This window comes from Anolis carolinensis, chromosome 3, assembly GCF_035594765.1.
Source record: "Anolis carolinensis isolate JA03-04 chromosome 3, rAnoCar3.1.pri, whole genome shotgun sequence".
NCBI classification, from domain to species: domain Eukaryota; kingdom Metazoa; phylum Chordata; class Lepidosauria; order Squamata; family Dactyloidae; genus Anolis; species Anolis carolinensis.
Genome location: NC_085843.1, coordinates 203,069,440 through 203,081,920, shown reverse-complemented (window position 1 = coordinate 203,081,920; position 12,481 = coordinate 203,069,440). Strand labels below are relative to the sequence as shown.

Below are 12,481 nucleotides of genomic sequence, written 5' to 3'. Positions count from 1 at the left end.
TGTGTAGTCCTGCATGGCAGGTGGTTGGACTAGGTAACCCTTGTAACCTTTTCCAACTCTCTAGTTCAATTATTTCATGTTTATGTATTTATTTTGTCAACTTTTTTTTTTACCACAAACAGAAAGTGTGAATAGTTTCAAAGAGGCACATTTGTAACATGTAGAAAAAGATCAGACTATCTTCAGATTGTATCAATTCTGCATGTATTCAGTCTTTTTTCATTAATGGAGTGTGTTTGTAAAATCTGCATGAAAATTAATAATATCATACACATTTAATCCTGAAATGCACATTTTAACATGCATTTTGATGCACTGATGCAACTCTTATCACAACAGTTGAAAAACTAAACAGAAGGATAATCATGAGGATCAGGTCAAGTTGCCTTCTACATGAAACAAGTAAAATCCTGTAGAACCCCATGAAGAAAATAACCACCAAGAACATTTCACCCTATAATGGATACAAAAGATGTGCAAGTGATTACTGGAACAGTCTGGGCTACATTTGTGGATCACATGAATTATTATGTTGTAGAGTCTCACTTATCCAACATGAATGGGCAGGCAGAACATTGGATAAGTGAAAATGTTGGATAATAAGGAGGGATTAAGGAAAAGCCTATTAAACATCAGATTATGTTATGATTTTACAAATTAAGCACCAAAACATGTTTTACAACAAATTGACAGAAAAAGCAGTTCAATACATGTTAACATTATGTAGTAATTACTGTATTTATTAATTTAACAGCAAAACATCGCAATTGACTACAAAAACATTGACTATTAAAAAATTGACTTTTCACAGAAGTTAAATCTGTAAAAAGTTCAATCCTTGCTGCCTAGAGAAACAGCTGTGAATCTGGGCGGGAAGCAGACTGTGTTGGATAATCCAGAACGTTGGATAAGCGAAGGTTGGGTAAGTGAGACTCTACTATATTTTACAACTCTATTTTAAATGTTTTTTGTTGTACACTGTTTTTAAAGGCATTGAATTGTTGCCTATGTTGTAAAGTCGCCTTGAGTCCCCCTTTGGGGTTGAGAAAGTTGGGGTAGAAAGTTGCAATAAATGAATGAATGAATAAATAAATAAATAAAATTCAAGATGCTAGAACTCTTATATGATTCAGCTTAACAGGCTTCCAAACTGAATCAGTCTCCGCCTGTGCTGTTTAGCAAAGGCAAGGTTTGAGCCTAGTGCTGTACAATACATTTCTTTCTCTCATGACCTCAAACATCCAGAACCCAGCATTGCCCAAAAGGGCTTTAGATTTTTTTGTGTGTGTCAGAAGCAACCTGAGCCGCTTCTGGTGTGAGAGAATTAGCTGTCTGCAAGGACGTTGCCCAGGGGACGCCCAGATGTTTTGATGTTTTTACGATCCTTGTGGGAGGCTTCTCTCATGTTCCCGCATGGAGCTGAAGCTGATAGAGGGAGCTCATCCGCGCTCTCCCCGGGTGGGATTCGAACCTGGCAGCCTTCAGGTCAGCAACCCAACCTTCAGAACCACAAGTGCTGTTGGATTGAAATTCCTATTATATCCAGGCCACACGGCAGATAATAATAAGAACTCTCATCAGGAGTTGTCATTCAATAACATTTGGTAAAACCTAAAGAGCACTGATTGCTATGGAAAAAAAATACAGTTGGCCTACAAATTATCCGTCCACGGATTCAATGGCCCTTTGAAGGCAACCATAAAGCTGAGCCCCTCCATGATAATGAGCTTGACATCCCGGCTAATAAGACTGATGGTCAGATTTCAAAAGAAGAGATTTAAAAAGAAGATGAATTGGAAGTGCTAAATCTATAACAGGTTGCCAAAGGGCTTGGGCAGATGCCCTTGTTCTTCATTTTGCATTTCTGAGCAATTTTCATTTATAACTCAATTACCAGATTTCTGAAGAACCCAGCTCTTTGAGCAATACTCCAACATGTAATGTTTTCTTCTCTTACATTTTAGTGGTGTTTCTATTGTTCCTTTTAAGTAGCCTCCTTCTCATACCACACTTGTGATTAAAATACTAATGAGGATTAAAAGAATCTGGTGGCTTTTTACAAAACATTGCCCTCTGATTTGAATCTCCAAGAGAAAAAGCTGTGTGTGTTCATGCATGTGTGCTTTGGATTGGAAATACAGTGTGTGTGGGCAGAAGTGTGTGTTAAAATAGTCCTTTGCCCTATATTTTCTTGTAAAAAGCCATTTTAAAAGCCAACATAATTGTGTTATATATGTGTATACACACTGTGGCTAGATCTTCACTGTTTCAATGTATGCACCTCATCTCTTTAAATATCTCCAGGAAGATGTGACCCAAAGAAAGACTTATATTCAGCTTGCTGATACATTAAAGTCCCACAAGATACATGTTGGCAGGTTGAGCTAGTTTTTCAGACCTAATGGGCTTCAATTTATCTCAGTAGGGTAAGGAAAAATGATTTGTCCAATCGATTTTTTTTTTCATTTTCAGGTGTGTATTTCCTGAATCCTGTAAGGTAACCTGATACAGTAGAGTCTCACTTATCCAACGTTCTGGATTATCCAACACATTTTTGTAGTCAATGTTTTCAATATATCATGATATTTTGGTGCTAAATTTGTAAATACAGTAATTACTACATAGCATTACTATGTATTTAACTACTTTTTCTGTTAAATTTGTTGTATAACATGATGTTTTGGTGCTTAATTTGTAAAATCATAACCTAATTTAATGTTTAATAGGCTTTTTCTTAATCTCTCCTTATTCAACATATTCTCCAACATATTCTCTTATCCAACATTCTGCCGGCCTGTTTACGTTGGATAAGTGAGACTCTACTGTATATGGAGACGGGTTTCAATAAAGTTGCAGAGCTCCCAATAGCTTTTGATTTAGATTACAATTGGCCCCCCTAACAAAGGTTCAACATTTAATGAAACATGTCATAATTCCCTCTAAAGATTTGATAAAAACACAAAACTACTGAACAGCAGTACTAAGGAATGCTCATCTCCTGGTGTTGTTCAATTGGAAAGCCCATAATTCTTGGCCACTGGATAAGCTGCTTAGGGCTGAAGAAAGCTGTGCAGCTGGAGGGCAATGTCTTTGACACACATTTCTGGGGTTTGAGTTCATTTTCAGTGGAAGGAACACTTCCGCACATGAAAACAATGCATGTGGAGTATTGCCACTGAAGCGAATGAGAACAACTTATATCCATAGGCACCCCTTGTTTGTAACTGTGTGTGGAATAGATATCACCCATCCTAATACGAATGATTTCAGTCTATTTGGATGACAATTGAAAGCATGGATGAACACGGATAACTGTAAAAAAAATTATTGGATTACAAGTCCTATTAACCTTGATTACTGACTATGCTGCTTGAGATTGATTGTGCTGTGGTCCAATATATCTAGAATGCCACATTTTCCATCCCTGCTTTGAAGTTCTGGTCTTCACCTTTTAAGATCTTTATGATTTCTCCTGTTGAGATCAGATGTATTTTTCTATCCCCAACACATACCATCAGCGCAAAGCGAGTTTTGATGCAAGACTCTGCTTTTGGCATCTAGACTTTTGCATGCTCTTTCCAGAAAGAATTAATTGGTCCAAGGATGCTTACTTTGAGGAAGGCCCTTTCCAGGAAAACTGTATTTTCAGTGCCAGATGAATGCCCTCCAGTAGGTAGGTTTTAATTTGTAAAATCAGTAGGTTATGATTTTACAAATTAAGCACCAAAACATTATGTTATACAACAAATTTGACAGAAAATATAGTTCAATATGCAGTAATGTTATGTTGTAAGTACTGTATTTACGAATTTAGCACCAAAATATCATGATATATTGAAAACATTGACTACAAAAATGCATTGGATAATTCAGAACCGTGGATAAGTGAGTTTTGGATAAGTGAGACTCTACTGTATTTTGATAACAGCGTGATCTTTTAGTAAATGTGCCAAGAAATAATGAGTTATGCTGTTATCCTTTGCATGGGTACTAATCTATCAGTGCAAACCACTTGGTCTCTCCTTCACAGAGACATAAATACAGTAGAGTCTCACTTATCCAAGCCTCGCTTACCCAAGCTTCTGGATAATCCAAGCAGTTTTTGTAGTCAATGTTTGCAATATATTGTGATATTTTGGTGCTAAATTAGTAAATATAGTAATTACTACATAGCATTACTGCATATTGAACTACTTTTTCTGTCAAATTTGTTGTCTAACATGATGTTTTGGTGCTTAATGTGTAAAATCATAACCTAATTTGATGTTTAATAGGCTTTTCCTTAATCCCTCCTTATTATCCAAGATATTCGCTTATCCAAGCTTCTGCCGGCCCGTTTAGCTTGGATAAGTGAGACTCTACTGTACTCAAGGAGAGCTTGGCTGGATCCAGTCAAAGCTCTGTCTTGCCACCCAAGAAGCACAGAAACATGATATAAAAACAGCTAAGCATTAATCTTGGCTTGCCAGGCAATTTGGCTTGAGGAGACAGTCATGTTGCAGGACCACATATCATATTAATCTTATTGAAGCCATAATCAAAAAGAAAAGGCTGTTGAATTGGCATTGCATTGAAGCAATATGTGCAATGTAAGGTGATTTCACAATGGCAACTGCAAATGGATTTTCTTTTTAAAAAAAGAATTTTCCTACAGTAATCAATAATATATCACATTCCCGGGGGAACCATTCACACTCAGCTGGTCAGGAAAAGATGCAGTTACTAAGCACCATTGGGAATTCTGCCAGTTTTCAATTGTTTTTAACATCTTGAGTCATTCCCAAACTGCGCTTTGAACTTCTACTGGTAAGAAATGTGGATGCTTTAAATGTGGTTAGATATGTATAGATTTTTTTTCAAGAAAATATTTTAATTTAATTTGCAGCTTTAGAAAATCTACATAAATTGCCACAATGTTTGCAAAGACTCCTAAAACCCATTTCCCATCTGAGGGAGCCAATTCACTCAAGGATTAGTTCAAAAAACGGAGCAATGGTGTGTGTGTGTGTGTATGTGTGTGTGTGTGTGTGTGTACACACACACGTACACACACACATATTATCCAAAATTCCATAGCCAGTATCAACAAGTATTATCAGAAGGTGTGTTTGTTGTCTTCTCTCAAACATCATTGCCATGTTTGTAATACAAAATATTCAATCTCTCTTTCAAATGCAGCAAGAACCACAAAAAGGATAAACAGATTTATTATGTGAAAGGTGCAAAAACAATGGAATTTTAAATTGAGCATTGAAGGACCTGCTCTCCATTTTATTCTCTCCTATTGGCCCCTATTTCTTCTATCTTTCTTTGTCTCTGTGGATGTTTATCAAGTTTGACAACTGTATGTTTTTTTGTGTCTAGTGAGAATGAAGAAAGCAAATTCATTGTGAAACGCGGGGCCTAAAGCTTGTTGCCCAAATCTGAAACATGCTGGAGTACGTAGAGGGGGAGAATACACTTGGAAGTGATGCTGTACGATGCTGTACGTGACCAGGCAATAATACAGACTCCAGAATCAATAAACATTAAATAAGAATAATAAAAATGGAATAGGATCCTTTTTAAAAAATTATTTCAGCTTCTGTTCTAATAAAAAAAAGCCTGGTATAGTTTGCATATCAATAAAATGAGATGTCAAATGTTTATTTAATTAGTTTTTTTATAAAGAAAAGCTTGGGAGCATTTTATAAGACATAAAATAACAAATGGACAGCCAAGTAAACATCTTTACAAGAAGTTAATGGAGTATATAGTTATCAACACACAACCTTTTAGCCTCTTAATATTGCTCTTTCATTTTCAAGGCAGTGTTACTAGTGGAAGTCTGCACCAGCCTTTCCATGTTGGTATTGTGGTGTGCCTTCAAGTCATTTCTGACTTTTGGTAAAGTCAAGGGAAACTCATCACAAGACATACTTGCAGGAACACCTCAGCAAGCAAGGGTCCAAAAGTGGCAGGCTAAAACCCAGAACATTAAGCCATTGCTGATACGGAATGAGAGACTCCCTCCTAGACACACAGAAGACTGGGCAACTTGGAAGGCGCTGAACCGACTATGCTCTGGCACCACGAGATGCAGAGCCAACCTTAAGAAATGGGGTCACAAAGTGGGGTCCTCGACATGCAAGTGTGAAGAGCAAACCACAGACCACCTATTACAATGCAGTCTGAGCCCTGCCACATGCACAATGGAGAACCTTCTTGTAGCAACACCAGTGGCCAGTTGCTGGTCAAAGGACATTTAGTATATTGCCAAGTTTTTAACTCTGTGTTTTTAAATACATTACAACTGTAGTTATTTATCTGATAATATAAATAAATAAATAAATAACTGGAACATAACATGAGTAATGAGATCTTAGTGACCATTCAAAAGTGGGCGAGAGCATATTTCTATTTTCCAGATACTTTGGAGGATATTACATTTTCTGACTAAAGAGTTCAATAGAATGTTAAGTCAAGTTTATAGAAGGCCACTCGTATAAGGAACATAAATTCTAGCCAGGGGATAAGGCTTTTTTGGATGTTGCTTCTCAGTATAGAAAGATGTGGGCAAGTAAATGAAAGGGAGAATATATGTCCATTAAAATAATTTTTAAAATTATATCTGGGGCAGGTGAAATGCAACTAATTTCTTTCTTTTATAGTTGTGGCAAGGGAAATGTACTACATAAGATATTGGAATAAATGAATGAATCCAAACCAGTGATGTAGTACTTATGCTGCTAGAATAGGCCTTGAAAAATAAAGGGTCAAATCTCTACATAGCCAAACTGATGTGCTTTTAGTTTAGGAAGTGATAGTGGCATGTATTACACCTCCATATAGCAAATAAATACATGTTTATGGAGGTTAGGAATTTCTAAGGCCTCTACTATGGCTCTATGATCTATTTTGCTGGAAGCTGACCATAGAATTGCATTGGAGGACCTAGAAAATCCCAGGGAGATCATCTTAATCAAATACACAAATAATTAAATCTGTAAAAGTAAAACCTGCAAATGTGGAGAGATGAACATATTCTTCTCAATAACAGTTGTTCATTTGAGTGCAATGTCTGAACCTATTTCCCTCTATGATCCACCTTGGAGGTTAAGATCTTTTGGGGAGGCCCTCCTCTCGGTCCCACCTCATTCGCAGGTGGGGAGAAGAGACAGGGCCTTCTCCGTGGTGGTCTCTCAGCTGTGGAACTCCCTTCCCAGTGAAATCAAAGCACCCCTCTCCCTCCTGACCTTCAGGAACAAAGTAAAAAAAGTGGTTATGGGACCAAGCTTTTGGCTAGCAAGTTAGTGCAATACGTGTATATGGAATAGTGAAATGACTAATGGAACGGCCTTGGATCTTGAGTTTGGATGACGTGATCTTAATAATTGTTTTTAATATTGTTGTTTGATTTTTGGTTTTAGTGTATATGTTTATTTTTACTGTATGTATGTTTATGACATCAAATTACTGCCTTTCTGCAAGGCCGCTCTGAGTCCCCCTCTGGGGTGAGAAGGGTGGGATATAAAAGTAGTAAATAAATAAATAAATAGCCATGAAACTCATAGGATATCCTCCAGCTCAGTGGTTCCCAACCTTTGGGCCTCCAGGTGTTTTGGACTTCAGTTCCCACAATTCCTAACAGCTGGTAAGCTGGCTGGGATTTCTGGGAATTGAAATCCAAAACACCTGAAGGCCCAAATGTTGGGAACCACTGCTCCAGCTAGACCAGTGGTTCTCAACCTGTGGGTCCCCAGATGTTTTGGCTTTCAACTTCCACACATCCTAAGAGCTGGTAAACTGGCTGGGATTTCTGGGAGTGTAAGCCAAAACATATGGGGTCACACAGGTTGAGATCCACTGAGCTAGATTAGTGTTTCTCGAACTGTGCTCCTCCATGTGTTTTGCACTTCAGCTCCCACAAAAACCCAACCAACTTACCAGATGTTAGGAATTGTGGGAGTCCAAAACATCTGGAGAAGCACAGTTTGAGAAACTCTGATCTAGACACACGCTCTGAGGTTGACCGGCCTGAAAAGGTAGTTGTAATGATAAAGTGTGATCAGGAAAGCCATTATTGATTGTCTTGCACTAACTGGAGCAAAGGCACGATAGAACTGTAACTCATAATAAAATATATGTAAATATCTTTTGAGAGAGGATAATTCCCAATTTTAAACAACTGATACCTATTCTGTATATTTAAGCAAAGTGCAAAAAAAAAAAAGCTTCTTCTGGAAGTTGGAACAAAAATGAAATGGTTTGTAGAATCAGAAATAAGAATAAATGAAATGTTCATCATCTAATGATATACAGTGTCATCAGCATACATTGTTAATTTTGTGTAATAATGAACAAATGAGATTCAACTAATTAGTTTTCAATCACATAACCAGTGGGAGTCTATACTACTATGGATCTTCACATTGTTCTTTGCATCATGATCTTTATATTAAATAATCTCAAGTTGATTTGTGCCAGCACAAAATCGACATTGCAGCAATAGTTCTAGTAAAATTTACCATCAGCCTTTGCACTATGTTACCATTACAGGCACTCTGTGTTAAAATGTCTGTTATATCAGAAGATACCCATTGAGGATGATACATAATATCAAGATAAAAAGAGATAATAATTTATCAGCTAAATAGAATATGGAAGTTATGCTACTTGGCTGTTTGTAAAACAGAACCATGGTTGTACAAAGAATGCCAGATTTTATCTCTTTTTGTAAGATTGATATTTCAGGAACCTACACAATGCTGTTGCTGTTAGTAATCCATTCATTTTCTATAGGGTCCTTTCAGTTATCATCAAAAGGTTATTCTGGAAGCAAATCCTATTTTCTCTAAATAAAATGTTATCTATTGGTATAAACAGGAAAAGCTGAGCTTTCAAAATATTCTCTTCACTCATAGCAAATTTTTACTGAGGTTGCTTATGCTGGAAATTTAAATTTACTGAATTAAAAAACTGAAGTGTTTACTAAAATTAAATGCACTTTAGGGAGGGTTAAGAAGCAAACATAAATTCTTGCTCAAAAGAAGGAATCTTCAAACAATAATCCACTTACATCAACACCCAGATAAGTTGAAATAGAAACAAAATTTCTACCTATATTTTCCCATCAATTACAATTACTCCAACTTGTAAGTAACTCCTACTGAATTTATTGAGTCTTAATATTGCTGGAGCTTGATTTTCTGGCTCACACTTTCAATTTTTTCAAATAGATTGGTCATCTTGTAAATGTGGTCGTTGGTTTCCTAACAGATGCTTAAGAAGTCTGTTATGAAATGAACAACAGCTAAGTTGCAAAGTGATAATTTCTTCCTACATGCTTCCCTTCCTTACAGTTTCTTCACACACACACACACACACTGCCCACAAGCCTTCCTTGAAAGTCCAACACAAGTGTCAGTAACAACATGCAACTTAAGGCATGTAGGCCAAAATGATACATCAGAAACGCAAATCCAAGGACACAATCCTATTCTTCCAAGTGAATCCCTGAGAGTTGCAAATATCTAAGGCCCTATTGTACAAGGATTGCTGGCAGCAATACAATTCAGATTTACCATCTTAATGCTTCAAGTTCCATCTGAATTTTAAACTAGCTGCTCTTATCCATTAGTGTTATATTTGTAACACACAAGAGAATACATGGCACGAATATGCGAAATTTCCTTTTAACTTGTGATAAAAACCCATTGTTCATATAACAAATTGAAGTGATGTCAGAATTGTCCAGGGAAACAAGAGTTCACCACAACTTAGAAGAGCCTGGGGTCATGTAGAATATAATGCCTGTGCTAAATAATGTACAGAAGAGCCTTGTATCGGCAGCAGTTTAGCTCAATCCAATGCTCTCTGAAGTATCCGAATCAAGATGGGTGCTTGCTACCTTATGCAATAGAATATAGTGCCACAAAATTGGCAAGGCCTTCTCTTTTCCAATCATCATCATCACCATCATAATCAAGGAACAACATCTCTATCTATTTAATAATCCAGCTATCAGACCTAGAAAAAAAATGATGCCCGGTGCCATAAGCAAAACAGATTTTGGCAATGGATCGCTTTAAAACGCCTAGGCAAGCTGTTATATAACTGTGTGCAAAGGCACCGATCCCATTTCAATGCAGAAAATAAGGGAATGCAGGGAAACTAACCTTACAGGCATGCTCCATCATGATGGAAATGCTGCCGGTCGGCTTTACCCAAAGATAGTCCAGTTCCTGGTCTTGCGGTAGGCTTCATTCTGAAACCTGTAGGTTGTTCCTAGCAGACAGATTTAAAAGGGCATATTTGGGGTCTGTTGTGCCATTTGCAATCCCAAGCAGCTCACAATTCATGAGAAAAATCAGAAAGTCCACTCCATCCCTGCTGCCGTATCCTTTGGAGAGTGGAGAGAGCAGAGAGAGATGCATGAAACTATTCCAGGGGAGGAGGAGGAGGAGGGAAATACGGGAGGAGGGAGGAGAAGGGGCTGGAATCAACCATGCAGGGGTTGAAGAAAATCTGCTCACCATGCACACACCCAGAAAGTGGAGAGTGTCTATTATTGAGGGAAAGAGCAAGAGAGGAATTTCACAGGGAGGATGCAGCAGTTGCCGAGGGGATGTGCTTCAGGTTGACTTGCCTCTCCCTCCTGGGAAAATGAGCTCACTGCCAGCATCCAAGAGCCGCCCCTCAGCCATTGCAGGGACACTGCAGAGAGAGCAGGAGGCACGTCATGGGAGGTGATGGCACCGAAGGGAACCCAAGCTCTGCCTCTCCAAGGAACAGGCACCAAAGCCCTCTGCAATCTCACCCCCCTTGGAGGCTGGAGGGGTTTTTGCAGTGACTTGTTTGCTTGGGAGGATTTAAATGTCTGTGTGTGTGTGTGAAAGGGAGGGGATGCTTTCCTCTCCAGCATCCTAGGAAAGGGTGGTGCGTTGCCAAGGTTACTGAGATTTCTCTCATCCTTTCCTTGTCAAGAAGCAATTGGGCTGAAAGGATGCTGGCACCGGAAAGCTGAGCATTTCCTAGGATGTATCCACACTGCTTCTTTAGAGAACCTTAAGGTGTATCTACACTGTAAGATTAGAATCATAGAATCATAGAATAGTAGAGTTGGAAAAGACCTCCTGGGCCATCCAGTCCAACCCCCTGCCAAGAAGCAGGAAATCGCATTCAAAGCACCCCCGACAGATGGCCATCCAGCCTCTACTTAATAGCCTCCAAAGAAGGAGCCTCCACCACAGTCCGGGGCAGAGAGTTCCACTGCCGAACAGCTCTCATCATTTGGAAGTTCTTCCTAATGTTGAGGTGGAGTCTCCTTTCCTGTAGTTTGAAGCCATTGTTCCGCGTCCTAGTCTGTAGGGCAGCAGAAAACAAGCTTGCTCCCTCCTCCCTATGACTTCCCCTCACATATTTGTACATGGCTATCATGTCTCCTCTCAGCCTTCTCTTCTGCAGGCTAAACATGCCCAGTGCTTTAAGCCGCTCCTCATAGGGCTTGTTCTCCAGTTCCTTGATCATTTTAGTCACCCTCCTCTGGACACTTTCCAGCTTGTCAACATCTCCCTTCCATTGCGGTGCCCAGAATTGGACACAGTATTCCAGGTGTGGTCTGACCAAGGCATAATAGAGGGGGAGCATGACTTCCCTGGATCTAGACACTATACTCCTCTTGATGCAGGCCAGAATCCCGTTGGCTTTTTTAGCAGCCGCATCACATTGTTGGCTCATGTTTCATTTGTTGTCCACAAGGACTCCCAAGATCTTTTTTACACATACTGCTGTCTAGCCAGGCGCCCCCCATTCTGTATCTTTGCATTTCATTTTTCTGCCAAAGTGAAGTATCTTGCATTTGTCCCTGTTGAACTTCATTTTGTTAGTTTTGGCCCATCTCTCTAGTCTGTCAAGATCGTTTTGAATTCTACTCCTGTCTTCTGGAGTGTTAGCTACCCCTCCCAGTTTGGTGTCATATGCAAACTTGATGATCATGCTTTCTAACCCTTCGTCTAAGTCGTTAATAAAGACGTTGAACAGAACCAGGCCCAGGACAGAACCCAGGACGGAACTCGTGACTTCTTTCCATGATGAAGACGGTGCAGTATAATGCATTATAGATGTACCCTACACTGCATTAATCTCACAACCTCTGAGGATGCCTTCAACAGATGTGGATGAAACGTCCAGACAGAAAGCTTCTGGAACATGGCCATACAGCCTGAAAGACTCACAGCAACCCAGTGATTCCGGCCATGAAAGCCTTCGGCAATTCATTAATGCAGTTTGATGGCACTCTAACTGCCATGGTTCAATGTTACAAAATACTAAGAGTTGTAGCTTTACAAGATCTTTAGCTTTCACTGCAAAAAAAGAACTGGTACCTCATCAAATTACAACTCCCAGGATTCCATAGCATTGAGGTAGTGTCAAACTGCATTATTTTTACAGTGCATATACAGTGTTCCCTCACTACTTCGCGGTTCACTTTTTGCGGATT

The 12,481-nt window shown here is 39.0% G+C and overlaps 1 protein-coding gene across 18 annotated transcripts in view; it reads right to left on the bottom strand.

The window, feature by feature from the left end:
* The window catches only part of jakmip3 (Janus kinase and microtubule interacting protein 3), a 166,807-nt gene extending 155,965 nt beyond the window's left edge, over nucleotides 1–10,842 (bottom strand). For 7 of the 18 annotated variants that reach the window (XM_003218564.4, XM_016992205.2, XM_016992206.2 and 4 more), the window contains exon 1: nucleotides 10,158–10,839. The gene's annotated coding sequence lies outside the window, so the exon portion shown is untranslated. Of the gene's footprint in view, nucleotides 1–10,157 lie in introns of all 18 variants that reach the window. The other 11 variants (XM_008106706.3, XM_008106708.3, XM_062976091.1 and 8 more) reach the window with 5 other exon arrangements.
* Between the last annotated feature and the right edge of the window lie 1,639 nt (nucleotides 10,843–12,481).